The 17,429-nt window shown below is 38.7% G+C and overlaps 1 protein-coding gene across 2 annotated transcripts in view; it reads right to left on the bottom strand.

The window, feature by feature from the left end:
• CNTN4 (contactin 4) overlaps positions 1 to 17,429 on the bottom strand; it is a 1,107,632-nt gene that overhangs the window by 832,421 nt on the left and 257,782 nt on the right. The gene's annotated exons all lie outside the window — the stretch shown is intronic.

Here is a 17,429-nt window from a genome sequence, read left to right as displayed (position 1 = left end):
ATAAGTACATATTTCAAGTTAGACAGGGTTTCATTTAGCAGGTTCTTAACTATTATCTTTCCATTTTTAAGTTATATTAGGAAAAAATAGGAAGTAAATACAATTGGTATTTAATTTTCCAGCTTGACAGAACTGCCTAGAGCAGGAGCCAGGAGGTCAGGTTCCTTTCCTTGCTTTGTCTCCTACTAGTCTTATAACCTTTGGCAAGTGAATTTTCCACTTTAGTCTTTTCTTGTTAGTATAACGGCTACAGGTGCTTATGATATTTTATGGTATTCTGATTCAATAAAATAATTTTCTAAGAAGCTGCATTACTATCTTCATGTCTACATATATGTACGTGTATTTGCTAACCAAGTTTCAACTGTGGATATCTTTACTTCTGAGTAAAATAAATGTAACTTTTTTAATAATTGAAAACATCATTTTATGCATAAATAGATATAGATAAGACACTCAAAAACAGCGTATACATGTCTAAAAAAATGTAGTATATTTAAATGTAGTAATTGATTAGGATACAAATATTATATTCTCTTGATCAGCCATAAATACATCACTTTTTAAGTGTATATTATAGCTTTCTGTGTAGTACAATAACCCATCCCTATATTCAGACCTTAACTACTTTTAATCTTAGATTAGTATCAATAACCTCCAAAAGGTAAGGACCAAACGAGTGTTCTTTATATTATCAGTATATTCAGAAGTTTATTTTTTGCTCATTATCTAAAGTATTTAGCACAAGATTCAAACCTCTGATTTTAAGAATTGCTTCCAGAGGAAATGTAGGCCAAAAGAAGTTATCTCTTGGGTGACTAACATATGATGGGTTAATTAGATTTCACAGAGCAAAGAACAATGCCAAAGATTATGGAAAGTGGGTTGGAAGGTTTGGAAAAGTAAGGAGGGAAATCTGGGAATTCTCCAAAAAGGCCTCTGATTCAATAGTTCCTTCCTGGGGACCTTCCTTACTCATGGCTCCTGGAAGAAATCTGCCCTATATACTATGTGACTCAGCACCCAGTCAGCTACAGCTATTGAACCACCATTTAACACTTGACCCACATTAATGCAATCAGATTCTCTCTTTAAAGATTTGAATTGCAACACTGAGAATTCCAGTCATGTTAAAGTGAAACTGTTGTCACAGAAGCCAGTCTGTTCAGAGAATCAGAATGAAAGACCTTCTAAGGCAACCAGAGTTGAGACAGCATTCATCCTTATGCCTGATCCCCATAAGAAATGGGGGATTGAAAATGGAGCAAAAGGAGTAAAAGAGGTAAGACGTAATCATACCCATTATTGTTGAGTCAATTCCAACTCAGCAACCTGATAGGACAGAGTAGAACTGCCCCACAGGGTTTCCAAGGAGCAGCTGGTGTATTCAAACCACCGACCTTTTGGTTAGCAACTGTAGCTCTTAACCACTGTGCCACCAGGACTCCAGTCTAAAACAAGTGCTCCTTAAATGTGTGTTGACTGAATGAATGAACTCAACCTACAATATAAGTTAAAATAAGATACATGCTTTAAAATTAATTTCTATTTCCACAGTCTATTTTCATGACATGCTGTTAAAATCAAATTTCTAATAATGCCTAGGGTTATACTGAGCATTATTCTAATTTTGTAACTGTTGTTGTTACTAAGTGCCATCAAGTCAGTTCCAACTCATAGCGACCATATGCGCAACAGAATGAAACAATGCCTGAGCCTGCGTCATCCTCACAATTGTTGCTATGTTTGAGCTCACTATTCCAGTCACTGTGTCAATCTATCTCATTGAGAGTCTTCCTCTTCTTCGCTGGCCTCTACCAAGCATGATGTCTTTCTCCATGGTCTGATCACTCCTGATGTCACAATGTTCAAAGTACATGAGACCAAGTGTCACCATCCTCACTTCTCAGGAGCACTCTGGCTGTATACTTCTTCCAAGACAGATTTGTTCATTCTTCTGGCAGTCCATGGTATATTCGATATCCTTCACCAATACTATAATTCAAAGACATCAATTCTCCTTTGGTCTTCCTTATTTATTGTCCAGCTTTCGCATGCATATGAGGTGGCTGAAAATACTATGGCTTGGGTCAGGCACACCTTAGTCCTCAATGTGATACCTTTGCTTTTTAACACTTTAAAGAGGTCTTTTGTAGTAGATTTGCCGAATGCAATACTATAGCTAGAAATTATTTATTCTTCATTGGAAAGGAGCCTGAATAGCTACATTCTTACCAGGAGACAAAAGTGATTTCATTAAAACGTCACATCTCAGATGTGCCAGCATGAACACAGATGAGACAGATAGACACCCAATTCCATTCCTTGAAAGGGATGAAGACACAAGAACTCTACTTTCACTTCTGGTGCTGCTTTACACAGAGGGAAAAAAATCTATGCATCAATTATACTTGACTGGCTAATACCCTCTTCCTGGAAAGGAAAGGCCTTTCATTTCACTTATTAAGCTCAGCTTCCTTATGCATATTGAGCATAATAATGTCCAATGAGCAATATGTTCAATAATGCAAAATGAGCATAATAATTGTATCTCTACCTTACGCTGCTGTTGTGAGGGCTGAATGAGATAAGCCATCCAAAGAACAGTACCCAGCTCATAATATGCACAAATACTAGCTATCATTATAATAATAATTTTAAAATCACTAAAAATATATTAAATTTTCTATGCTCCCACTCATATCTTTTCCATGCTATCATTATAGCTTTTAAGAGATGATTAAATTTTAGTTACGATTTTTATTATAAACTTAGAAAAATCTTGTGTGAAAATAGACAGGAAATTAACACATTAACAATTAATAGATGCATTAGCCTTTGCTCAGAAAGAGCGAGTCCAGGAATGTTGAACAGTTCAGTTCCTGTGAACACAAAATGACTGGCTAGATAGCTCAAATGGTTATGCACTCAGCTACTAGCCAAAAGTTTGGTGGTACACACAGAGGTACCTCAGAGGAAAGGTCTGGCAATCTGCATCCAAAAGATTGCTGCCCTTGATAACCCTATGGAGCACAGTACTACTCTAAAACATACGGGGTAGCCACGAATCAGAACCGACTAGACAACTACTGGCTTGGTTTTATATTAAAATACAAAGGAACCTGAAACTTATGTCTGCAGAGGTTCTCAGCTAAAAAGCAACTAGGAAGAGGCAGCAACTGATAAGGCCTGGATCAAAAAGGATGATTTTACTCTGGAGAAAAAAAAGTCCCAATCTCGGCCCTTCCCAAGTACCTCAGAACTAAAAGATGTGTTGGCTGTATACTCTGGACAAAAACAATCTTTCCCAAGTAACAGGTAAGAGCATGATAATAATGCTAATGAAAGTGTTCAAAAAGCCAGGTATCTATACTGCTTTCACAGACACACACTACCCAAGATTAAAAACCTGTTGCCGTCGAGTCAATTCCGATTCAACCAAAACCAAACCCATGAGTAGAACTACCCCACATTGTTTCCAAGAAGCAGCTGATGGATTTGAACTGCCAACCTTTTGCGAAGGTTAACCACTGCACCACCAGGGCTCCTCATAGCAACCAGGAATAAGGGTCAGATTTTCTTCTAAAAGATTTAATAAATGCATAGATGATCACCATCATTTCAAGTCTTCTACAGTTGTATGTTGAGTCCCTGGATGGTGCAAACAGTGAATGCACTTGGTCATTAACCCAAAGGTTGGAGGTTTGTGTCCACCCAGATGTGCCTCGGAAGAAGGCCTGGCAATCTACTTCTGAAAAATCAGCCATTAAAAACCCAGTGGAACGCAGTTCTACTCTGACACACATGGGTCACCATGAGTTGGAATAAACTTGACAACAAGTGGTTTTAATCACCCTGGGCATTACGCCTTTAAATAATCAGAGGGGAAACGTGGGCTCTGAAGTCATATTTGAACCTAAGTTTTACTCCTTACGTGCTACATGAATTCAAGCAAGTCTCAGCTTCCTCAGCTATAAATAGCATCAATATTTAACTTCCTTGCTAGATTCTTGTAAAGAACAAATGAGATACTTCCTGCGAAGTATCTGATATGTAACAAGTATTGAATAAATGATATTTATTATTATTGCAGTATTCCAACATAAAAGGATACCATGAGGTGAGAGGAAAGAGATATCATTCAATAAGTGGCCATTCTACTTTGCTTAAGTTATTGATGTCATTTTCTATCACTGAATCAGCAGCTAATTCTTGTGTGTGTTTACTTCCTTCACGGGTAGTTAAAACCCAACCCGTGAATTTTCTGTGGGAGGTAAGGTCACGTAGACATTAAATTATCCATGTTTATTTCCAGAATTTCCATTAGCTTTGCTTGACATAATTTAGTATTAGCATCAGGGTTATTAAACTAATACTAATTTTTAAGCAAGAGATTACATTTAAATGCATTTTTCAACGTGAAGTGGGATGCATTTCTAATTGTGCTGACTAGCTACAAGCAAACAAATGGACATTTGATTCCTTTATCATGTTCACACCAAATAATATCGACCACAGAGATCACTAATGGCTTCCCCCACACACACTCCAAGTAAAGAACAATACGACATAATACATAACAGGCTTTAGAGTTATTAAGAGATAATCACATCCTTGGGACTTTCACTGGCACCATAAGTGGCACCGCTAGAATATGATTATCTCTTGATAACAAGGGTCCCTGCAGTTTTCACGAAGAGAGAAAAAAAGTCATTACTGTAGGGAAAATGTATATTTATTTTACTGAAACATAACGCTGACAGTTTAAGCTAACGAACAGTGGCTTTCCCTGAGATGACAGTATTACACCATGTAGGAGATTTTGCATCAAGGCTACACAGGACGCTATTACCTTGAAGAATCTGGCTTGAAGAGCCATTTTCTGGAAGACTAATTTCTGGGGTCACGAGTACAAGATAAACAGGGCTGTAGGATGCTTGGGAGCCTAGAGATCTATGAATCTATTTAAGACAGGGAGGGAACTGAGAATAGCAATGGGAATGGCTTATGCTGTTCTCCAGCTGTAGGGTTAGCAACTTGAGATTCTGAGCTTCGCAAGTTGTCCTGATGTAACATAATTAGGGCGGCTCGTTAAGGGGATAGAGACAGATGTACCAGTCTACAGGAGGTCCCAGGATAAACACCGCAATGACATCGAAATAGGGAACTGCAGGATGTGGGCTTAGAACTAGGATCCCATGAGAAAGAAACAAGCATAAGAGTCTCTGACACTGCCCTCAAGAATAAGAAAAAGTCGTATACATAAGACAAAAGCTTAACTTGTGGGTTTTAAATGGCTAGAAAAATAAAACTCACCTAAAAATATTCAGAATTATCATATTTTCTGATCTCCCTAATTTGAAATAGTTGTTTTGGTTATCCAGTGCTGCTATAACAGAAACACCACAAGTGGAGGGCTTTAACAAACAGAAGTTTATTCTCTCACTGTTTAGGAGGCTACAAGTCTGAATTCAGGGTGCCAACTCCAGGGTAAGGCTTCTCTGTCAGCTCTAGAGGAAGGTCCTTGTCATCAATCTTCTGGTCTAGCAGCTTTTCAGCGCAGGGATCTCAGATCCAAAGGACACGAGCACTTCTGGTTCTTCTTGCTTGGTAGTAATGAGGGCCCTCTGTCTCTCTGCTTGCTTCTCTCTTACACATCTCAAAAGACACTGACTCAAGATACAATCTAAACTTGTAGATTGAGTTCTGCTTCATTACCACAACTGCCTCTAATCTTGCCTTATTAAGATCATAGAGGCAGGATTTACAACACATAGGAAAATCACATCAGATGACAAAATGGTAGACAATCACACAATACTTGGAATCATGGCCTAACCAAGATGATACACATTTTTGAGGGACACAATTCAATCCATAACAATAGTAGACAAAAGTTGCTCTCCTTGAGTCGCCATTTTCTAATCAATAAAATGGGTAAATCAAAATCCTAATCAGAGCTACTGGAAAAGTTAAAATACTGAGTTTGAAATCACTCTGTAAACTACAGAACATTTTATATTAGTCTGATATTAATGCTATCATTAATTTGGAGAGATTTCTCACACAAACCTTAAAATGGGGTGAGGATACTTAATTTCTCAAACTTTCTGCCAGCAATATGACTTTACTATATTTGTAAGGGATAATATTAGCCCAGAGAATACACAATTATTCTGTTTACTGTAATATACTTGGAACTATATTTGACATTATGGCCTATAAGATACTATCCTCAAAAAATCTAATGCCTTAAAATGTGTGGAAAGATTTTGTCAGTTTAAAAGAATCAAAAATTTTATTGCTCTAAATCAGTGATTTTAAACCATGGGTGATTTTTTGGCCATGTCCAGAGACAGTTTTGGTTGTTATGACTGGGGAGGGGGAGGTTCCTACTGGCATTTGGTGGTAGAGATCAGGGAAGCTGCTTAAACCTCCTACAATGCACAGGATCCTGCTCCAAACATAGGCACTTGCTGTTAGCATTTACTCAATTCATAATCTGAACAACTAGATGTTTACATCTAAAATCCACTGCTATGAAAAACCACCTCATCTGCCTTTACATCCCAGGAATAAAGGAAATAATTCACAAAAAACTGAAACATTCCAATGTACCCCCTTAACTTCCCATCAAGGAAAATTATTAGGTTTGGTTAAATGCAATTCTGTCTTTACCATTGGGATGCCACAGAGGAAATACTAATATTCTGGCAATCTGCAAAGCAAAAAAAAAAAAAAAAAAGAGAGAATTTCCAGGTTTGACCATTGTAAGAACAGTGTGCGGGCAGTGTCTGACTTCCTCAAACCCCACAAGGGGAAAGGAGAACCAAGATAAAAAGCCCAACGCTGATTCCCATGAGGTGGAGGGTGGATATACCTCATGTCTCTGCCATCTCTACCAATTCTGACACCAACTGTCCCTCCCATAGCACTCTCTACTGGGTTTTATAACTCACAGCAGGGGCCACAGACAGATCACAGACCATAGTCACAATTATGGGGTTTATTAGGGAAGTAACAGGTACAGTTCAGGTTCAAGAACACTCAGGATACAGATCTTCCATCAGGATAGCCTCTCCCCACCTGTACTTGCAGGCATGCCTCTCCCTGGCCCTAAGTCTCTGCCCAAATGCACCCAGCTTTCTCCCTCTGTGGGCCAGGAAGGCCACGTTGCAGTCTCCAGTTGCTGGGTCTCTGCTGCTGGTCTCTTTCTGTGCTGAAATTGGCTCTCTTTTAAGGCAAAGTTGACCAATCCCCTTGGTAGGCCACGATTACCCTATCACACAGTCACCTGGGTGGGAGTTACAAGATCATGGCTAGAAAGGCCACACACAAAAGTAATTAATCCAACGTAAACTTTATCAAAAAAATTGGCACACTGTAATAACAAACTGTCGCTTTACATTCTACTATTCTTGACGTTCAACAACAGCTTAATGTATCACATTATGTGACATTATACTGATATAAAACTACCTTGGGGAGGCGGAGCCAAGATGGCAGAATAGACGCTTCCGTAGAGCCCTCTTTACAACAAAGACCCGAAAAAACAAGTGAAACGAGTATATTTCTGACAAGCCGGGAGCCCTGAGCATCAAAGGCAAGCTTAGACAATGAACTGAGGGGCAGGGGAAGGAAGAGACCATTCAGAGGCGGAGAGGAGTTACCAGACCTGAATCGTGGGGGGCCTTAGGCACCACTCCCGGAGTGCTTATGGCCACGGCGGCAGCAGCGGCGCTGGCGGGCTGGTCCTGGTGTTAGGCCACAGTTTCCTCAGGGAGAAGCAGCCAGCCACACAGCCCACTCACACCTCTGGAACCTGAGGAGAAGGGCGCTCTCGGCAAAAGTACTTGCGGATATTTTAACGCGCCCCCCCACCACCAAGCAACCTTCAGCGGCTGAATCCCCAGGCCTGAGATAGACCCTGGTAAGCACCTGGAGCCGTCCTCCTGGCCTGGGGGAAGGAAAAAATTTCCAACTGGGGGGAAAAGATAATTTGCTAAATCCATTAACTGGGGGAGCTCAGGACAGAAGCAGCTCCGGTCCAGGCATAAACCATCCATGGACCTTGAGCACCTTTCCCTTCTGCATGGACCTGTGTGGGCCTATTTCGGGAGAATAGGCCTTTGTTGACAAACTCGAACCATTTCAGTGGTGCAGTGGAGAGGTGGGTGCTTGATGTTTGACATTGCTTTGCCTATTAAACAAGGTCCTCACTTACCAACAACAGGGACCTAAGGACTGGTCGCTCCACTTGGGTCGCCCAGGCACCCGCGACAGGGTCCCAGGGATAACTGGTACCTCCTAGTCCTTACAACAAAAACTTTGGGGGCCCATGGTCCCTCTGCAGAGCCCACCCACCAGCACGCTCTAGGGAACAGAGACGCGTTTTCCTCAGAGACACTTGGGGGTCGGTTCTCAGCCCCCTGTCTTGTCCAGAGCATGACCTCCTGCTGCAATCAGATACCAGTATATACGCCAATAACCCCTGCCCCTCTAAGACTGTAGGACACAGCCTGTACCACACACTTGATATCAGCTACATGGAAACCTGAGCTGAATTCATACAAGAAAACTGAATGGACTCCTAGACTGATATACCTGATAACACCTCTAGCCAGCTGGGGACAGGACACTAGAGCTCCAAAGGTGAAAATAATCAAGCTAGCTCACTCAAGCAACCCATAGGGGTATACCAAAACAAAACAAAGCAAGCAGCTATGACACAGTAAGCATGCATAAACTAATACAATAACTTATAGATGGCTCGGAGACAACAGTCAATATCAAGTCACATAAAGAAACAGGCCATGATCACCTAAACAGGCTCTCAAAACAAAGAATCCAGGGATCTTTCAGATGAAAGTGCATTCCTGGAATTACCAGATGCAGAATACAAAAGTTTAATATACAGAACCCTTCAAGACATCAGGAAGGAAATGAGGCAACACACAGAACAAGTCAAGGAACACACAGATAAAGCAACTGAAGAACCCAGAAAGATTATTCAGGAACATAATGAAAAGTTTAATAAGCTGGAAAAATCCATAGACAGACAGCAATCAGAAATTCAGAAAACTAACAATAAAATTACAGAATTAGATGACTCAAAAGAAAGTCAGAGGAGCAGAATTGAGCAAGGAGATGCTAGAATTTCTGAACCTGAAGATAAATCACTTGGCACTAATATATTTGATGAAAAATCAGATAAAAGAATTAAAAAAAATGAAGAAACCTTAAGAATCATGTGGGACTCTACCAAGAGAAATAACCTATGAGTGACTGGAGCACCAGAACAGGGAGGGTAGCAGGAAATACAGAGAAAATTGTTGAGGATTTGTTGGCAGAAAAATTCCCTGCTATTTTGAAAGATGAGAAGGTATCTATCCAAGATGCTCATCGAACTTCACATAAGGTAGATCTGAAAAGAAAGCCACCAAGACATGTTATAATCAAGCTTGCCCAAACCAAAGATAAGGAGACAATTATAAGAGCAGCGAGGGATAAAAGAAAAGTCACCTACAAGGGAGAGCCAATAAGAATAAGCTCGGACTACTCGGCAGAAGCCATGCAGGCAAGAAGGCAATGGGATGACATATTTAAAAAATTGAAGGAAAAAAACTGCCTGCCAAGAATCATATATCCATCAAAACTGTCTCTTAAATATGAAGGTGAAATTAAGGCATTTCCACATAAACACAAGTTGAGGGAATTCGTAAAAACCAAACCAAAACTATAAGAAATACTAAAGGGAGTTCTTTGGTTAGAAAAGCAATAATATCAGGTATCAACCCAAAACTAGAACACTGGGCAAAGCAACCAGAAGTCAACCCAGACAGGGAAATCCAAAAAAAAAAAAAACAAAACAAAACCAAGATTTAAAAAAAAAAAAAGCCCAACACAGGGTAACGGCGATGTTATAATATAAAAGAAGACAACATTAAAATAATAAAGAGGGACTAACAAATGTAATCATACACCTTCCATATGGAGAGGAAGATACGGCGATACAAAGAAATAAAATTTAGTTACAAATTTAGAAAAATAAGGGTAAATAATAAGGTAACCACAAAGGAGACGAACTATCCTACTCATCAAAATAAAATACAAGGGAAAAATACAGACTCAGCAGAAGCAAAATCAACAACAACAGATATGAGGAAAGGGCAATATATAAAGAAAACCTACTCAGCACATAAAATCAAGTGGGAAAAAAAAACTGTCAACACACAAAAAAAGACATCAAAATGATAGCACTAAATTCATACCTATCCATAATTACCCTGAATGTAAATAGACTAAACGCACCAATAAAGAGACAGAAAGTGGCAGAATGGATTAAAAAACAAGATCCATCTATATGCTGCCTATAAGAGACACACCTTAGACTTACAGACAGAAACAAACTAAAACTCAAAGGATGGAAAAAATATATCAAGCAAACAACAATCAAAAAAGAGCAGAAGTGGCAATATTAATTTCTGACAAAATAGACTTTAAAGTTAAATCCATCAGAAAGGATAAGGAAGGACAATATATAATGACTAAAGGGACAATACACCAAGAAGATATAACCATATTAAATATTTAAGGACCCAATGACAGGGCTGCAAGATACATAAAACAAACTCTATCAGCATTGAAAAGTGAGATAGACAGCTCCACAACAATAGTAGGAGACTTCAACACCACTTTCAGTGAAGGACAGGACATGCAGAAAGAAGCTCCATAAAGACACGGAAGATCTAAATGCCACAGTCAACCAACTTGACCTGGTAGATACATACAGAACACTCCACCCAACAGCAACCAACTATACTTTCTTTTCTAGTGCACATGGAACATTCTCTAGAATAGACCACATATTAGGTCATAAAGCAAGCCTTAGCAGAATCCAAAACACTGAAATATTACAAAGCATCTTCTCTGACCATAAGGCCATAGGTGTGGACATCAATAACAGGAAAAGCAGGGAAAAGAAATCAAACACTTGGAAATTGAACGATACCCTGCTCAAAAAAGAGTGGATTATAGAAGACATTAAGGATGAAATAAAGAAATTCATAGAATCCAATGAGAATGAAAACACTTCCTATCAGAACCTTTGGGACACAGCAAAAGCGGTCCTCAGAGACCAATTTATATCAATAAATGCACACATCCAAAAAGAAGAAAGGGCCAAAATCAAAGAACTATCCCTACAACTTGAACAAATAGAAAGAGAGCAACAAAAGAAACCCACAGGCGCCAGAAGAAAAATAATAAAAATTAGAGCTGAACTAAATGAAATAGAAAACAGAAAAACAATTGAAAGAATTAATAAGACCAAAAGCTGGTTTTTTTAAAAACTCAACAAAATTGATAAACCATTGGCCAAACTGACAAAAGAAAAACAGGAGAGGGAGCAAATAACCCGAATGAGAAATGAGATGGGCGATACTACGACAGACCCAACTGAAATTAAAAGAATAATATCAGATTACTATGAAAAACTATACTCAAACAAATTTGAAAACCTAGAAGAAATGGATGAATTCCTAGAAACACACTATCTACCTAAACTAACACAAACAGAGGTAGAACAGTTAAATAGACCCATAACAAAAGAAGAGATTGAAAAGGTAATCAAAAAAATCCCAACCAAAAAAAACCCTGGTCCGGATGGCTTCACTGTAGAGTTAACACCACTACTACTTAAGGTATTTCAGAGCATAGAAAAGGATGGAATACTATCAAATTCATTCTATGAAGCCACCATATCCCTGATACCAAAACCAGGTAAAGACACAAGAAAAGAAAATTATACACCTATATCCCTTATGAATGTAGATGCAAAAATCCTCAACAAAATTCTAGCCAATAAAATTCAACAACATACCAAAAAAATAATTCACCATGACCAAGTGGGATTCATACCAGGTATGCAGGGATGGTTCAACATTAGACAAACAATGTAATCCACCACATAAATAAAACAAAAGACAAGAATCACATGATTTTATGAATTGATGCAGAAAAGGCATTTGACAAAGTTCAACACCCATTCATGATAAAAACTCTCAGCAAAATAGGAATAGAAGGAAAATTTCTCAACATAATAAAGGGTATTTATAGAAATCCAACAGCCAACATCACCCTAAATGGAGAGAGCATGAAAACATTCCCACTGAGACTGGAAACCAGACAAGGATGCCCTTTATCACCACTCTTATTCATCACTGTGCTGGAAGTCCTAACCAGAGCAATTAGGCTAGATAAACAAATAAAGGGCATCCAGATTGGCAAGGAAGAATAAAAGTATCTCTATTTGCAGATGACATGATCTTATACACAGGAAACCCTAAGTAATCGTCCAGAAAACTACCGAAACTAATAGAAGAGTTCAGCAGAGTATCAGGATACAAGATAAACATACAAAAATCAGTTGGATTCCTCTACACCAACAAAAAGAACATCGAAGGGGAAATCACCAAATCAATGCCATTTACAGTAGCCTCCAAGAAGATAAAATGCTTAGGAATAAATCTCACCAGAGATGTAAAACACTTATACAAAGAAAACTACAGTACATTTCTGCAAGAAACCAAAAGAGACTTACATAAGTGGAAGAACATACCTTGCTCATGGATAGGAAGACTTAACATTATAAAAATGTCTATGCTACCAAAAGCAATCTATACATTTAATTCAATTCCGATCCAAATCCCAACAACATTCTTTAAGGAGATGGAGAAACAAGTCACCAATTTCATATAGAAGGGAAAGAGGCCCTGGATAAATAAGGCATTACTGAAAAAGAAGAACAAAGTAGGAGGCCTTACTTTACCTGATTTTAGAACCTATTATACTGCCACAGTAGTCAAAACAGCCTGGTACTGGTACAACAACGGATACATGGACCAAGGGAACAGAATTGAGAATCCAGACATAAATCCATCCACATATGAACAGCTGATATTTGACAAAGGCCCCAAAATAGTTATATGGGGAAAAGACAGTCTTTTTAACAAATGCTGTTGGCGTAACTGGATATCCATGTGCAAAAAAATGAAAACAAGACCCATACCTCACTCCATGCACAAAAATTAACTCAAAATGGATCAAAGACCTAAATATAAAATCTAAAATGATAAAGATCATGGAAGAAAAAATAGGGACAACGTTAGGAGCCCTAATACATGGCATAAACAGTATAGAAAACATTATAAAGCATGTAAAAGAAAAACTAGATAACTGGGAGCTCCTAAAAATCAAACACTTATGCTCATCCAAAGACTTCACCAAAAGAGTAAAAAGATTACCTACAGACTGGGAAAAAGTTTTTAGCTATGACATTTCTGATCAGCGCCTGATCTCTAAAATCTACATAATACTGCAAAAACTCAACTGCAAAAAGACAAATAACCCAATTAAAAAAGGGGCAAAAGATATGAAGAGACACTTCACTAAAGAAGACATTCAGGGAGGTAACAGATATATGAGAAAATGTTCACGATCATTAGCCATTAGAGAAATGCAGATTGAAACTGCAATAAGATTTCATCTCACTCCAACAAGGCTGGCATTAATCCAAAAAACACAAAATAATAAATGTTGGAGAGGCTGTGGAGAGAGTGGAACACTTCTACACTGCTGATGGGAATGTAAAATGGTACAACCACTTTGGAAATCTATTTGGCGCTTCCATAAAACGTGAGAAATAGAACTACCATATGATCTAGCAATCCCATTCCCTGGAATATATCCTAGAGAAATAAGAGCCTTTACACGAACAGATATATGCACACCCATGTTTATTGCAGCACTGTTTCCAATAGCAAAAACATGGAAGCAACCAAGGTGCTCATCAATGGATGAATGGATAAATTATGGTATATTCACACAATGGAATACTACTCATCGATAAGGAACAGTGAGGAATCTGTGAAACATTTAATAACATGGAGGAACCTGGAAGGCATTATGCTGAGTGAAATTATTCAGTTGCAAAAGGACAAATATCGTATAAGACCACAATTATAAGAACTTGAGAAATAGTTTAAACTGAGAAGAAAACATTCCTTTGTGTTTACGAGAGGAGGGATGGGGGGAGGGTGGGAGAGGGGTACTCACTAATTAGATAGTACTTTAGGTGAAGGGAAAGACAGCACAGAGTACAGAGGACTTTTGGACTAAACCAAAAGCAAAGAAGTTTCCTGAATAAACTGAACGCTTCAAAGACTAGCGTGGCAGGGGTCTGGGGACCATGGTTTCAGGGGACATCTAAGTCAATTGGCATAATAAAATCTATTAAGAAAACCTTCTGTATCCTACTTTGAAGAGTGGCATCTGGCGTCTTAAACGCTAGCAGGCAGCCATCTAAGATGCGTTAATTGGTCTCAACCCACCTGAATCAAAGGAGAATGAAGAACATCAAGGACACAAGGTGATTACGAGCCAAAGAGACAGAAAGGGCCACATGAACCAGCAACTACATCATCCTGAGACCAGAGGAACTAGATGGTGCCCGGCTACAACCAATGACTGCCCTGACAGGGAACACAACAGAGAACCCCTGAGGGAGCAGGAGAGCAGAGGTACGCAGACCCCAAATTCTCATAAGACCAGACTTAACGGTCTGAGACTGGAAGGACCCCAGTGGTCATGGCCCCCAGACCTTCTGTTGACCCAGGACAGGAACCATTCCCAAAGCCAACTCTTCAGACATGGATTGGACTGGACAACGGGTTGGAGAGGGATGCTGGTGAGGAGTGAGCTTCTTGGATTAGGAGGACACTTGAGACTATGTTGGCATCTCTTGCCTGGAGGGGAGATGAGAGGGTGGAGGGGGTTAGAAGCTGGCAAAAAGAGAGAGTGGAGGGAGAGAGCAGACTGTGTCATTACGGGGAGAGGAATTGGGAGTAAGGTGTATATGGGTTTTTGTGTGAGAGACTGACTTGATTTGTAAACTTCCACTTAAAGCACAATAAAAATTATTAAAAAAAAAAAAACTACATTGGACATTTAGAATTTGATGTCCTGTGGGTACATGCCATCTGAGTATTACCAATAAAGGAAAAAAAAAATAGATACATTTCTGTACAGCAAATAGAAGACAAACAAAATAGAGCATAAATTACAAAAAGTAACTATAGAACGGTAGATTCTGAGTATTTTCATGTATATAGTTTCACATACTTCAAGAAGAAAGGTAGTAGAGAGTGGTGGTTAAGAGTAAAGAATCTAGATTTCAAAGCTCAGATCCCCATTTTTTAGCTGTGTGATCTTGAGCAAATTACTTAACCTCTCTGTGACTTTGTTTCCACAGTTATAAAATGAAGGTAATGACATTATCTGCCTCACAGGGTTCTTTTCAAGATTAAATACATGTATGTTTAAAAGTGCTTATAATTCTCTTTGGTACACAGTAAAAACTGTATCAGTGGCTTTGTGTTTTTTTTAACTGCTCAGGATCATAAGGCAGTGTATTATCCAAATTACACAAAAGAAATAACTAAAGTTCTACACGTTTATGTACCTTTCCCCAGATACTCACTGGTTCCTCTCCTTGGGCTTTTTTGTCATTGCCTTGGTTCCCGTAAGCTGCACCGGGCTTCACTGCTGGTGACACAGTACTCAACTTAATGAGCACTTATCAAATATATGGCATATAACTGCACAGTGTAATGGGTGTGGGGGTAAAGAAAAAGTCTGGAGGCCTGGGGAGTTCACAATCTGCTACTTTAAAGCAGAAAATTTGGCCATGGCCACAAACAACTTGTATATGAGGCAAACCATGCTAAGGACTCTAAACAGCAATTTAACCCTAAAAAATAGGAGTATAAGCTAGATCACAGTTTTCTAAAACATACTTCTGATAGTACGCATTATTATTTTAGCTCTGTGAAATTTCTACTTTGTTATATATTTATTTTATGCAGATGGAAATATATATATATGTTTAGTTTTCACTTACGGCAAATTTTACTTCTATTTATATTCTTGATATAAAGTTTCTTCATATCCGCAATAAGACTGGTAATACAGTTGATTTAAAGAAAACCTTGAATAAACAATAGGGATGGTATGAAGATAGGTTAAGAAATCTGATTGTGGTATGCAAAGTTCCAAGGAGCCCTGGTGGTGCAGTGGCTAAGCACTCAGCTGCTAATCACAAGGTTGGTGGTTCAAACCCACCAGCAGCTCCATGAAAGAAAGACCAGGCGATCTGCTCCTGAAAGATTACAGCCTAGAAAACCCTACGAGGAAGTTCTATTCTGTCACATGGGGTTGCTATGAGTCTAAAATCGATTTGACAGCACCTAAATTTTTTTTTTAAAAAAAACAGCAGCAACTTGGAGGAGGATCACTATTTTCCATCACTACACTAGAGAATGTGCCTCTTTCCATCTCCATTGCTCTTCGCCAACCATAAAGATGATCACATTTTAGTTTTCTTTAAAGACAGAAGAACTAATTATACAATTAAATATTTTTGAAGGGAAACAAATCCAAAACAAAATGTAAATTACAAAGCTTGTTTTTTTTTCCCCCAAAGAGGGGAGCGGGGACATTTGCGAATGCAAAGGACAAGACCCGCCTGAACAAATAGTTGCTGAACTCTAAAACAAATGGTAAAGATCAGTATGTTTACAGGATCATCAAATATTCTGCTATTACCATGAAGAATGGAACTGCAACTATAATAGCATAAGGGGATGGAAAAAATTATATTTACAACTTACTAAATTGAGCTACACACACAATAATTTCCAGAATAGATTTCCTGCCAACATTTGAGGCAAATAACAGCCATCAGTTTGGAAATCCATTCACAAGTATGCAGAGAATGCAAACAGTTCCACTAAAGTGTATACATGTACTCAGTAGGAAATGTCTTTAGCTTTCTTAAAATGAAACAGTGCTTTAAACACACACACACACACACACACGGTCAAGGGTTCTATAATTCTATAACCAACTTGACGATGAAATTTCCCTCAATCATTATGAAACAGTTATGGCTTAACTGAATTCCAGGGTAGGCAATTGTTGTTCTTGTTAGCTGCCATCAAGTCAGTTTTGACTCATAGCAACCCTATGTACAACAGAACAAAACACTGCCCAGTCCTGTGCCATCCTCACAATCATTGCTATGTTTCAGCTCATTGTTGCAGCCACTGTGTCAGTCCATCTTTTGAGGGTCTTCCTCTTTTTCACTGACCCTCTACCAAGCATGATGTCCTTCTCCAGGGGCTGGTCCCTCCTGGTAATGTGTGTGAAATATTACATTTAAAACACCTTGAAAATATCTTGATGTCCTATGTCATCACAGGTAAGAGATTGTTTTATGGATAGTCCAGATCCAAGAAAGAATAGTCAACTGGTAAGAGACTCAGCTTTACAGTTAGAAAAATGCTGGTTTCACATAGGTACATGATTCACTA

This window comes from Elephas maximus, chromosome 20 (genome assembly GCF_024166365.1).
Source record: "Elephas maximus indicus isolate mEleMax1 chromosome 20, mEleMax1 primary haplotype, whole genome shotgun sequence".
Lineage (NCBI taxonomy): Eukaryota > Metazoa > Chordata > Mammalia > Proboscidea > Elephantidae > Elephas > Elephas maximus.
This window is presented reverse-complemented; position numbering and strand designations above follow the sequence as displayed.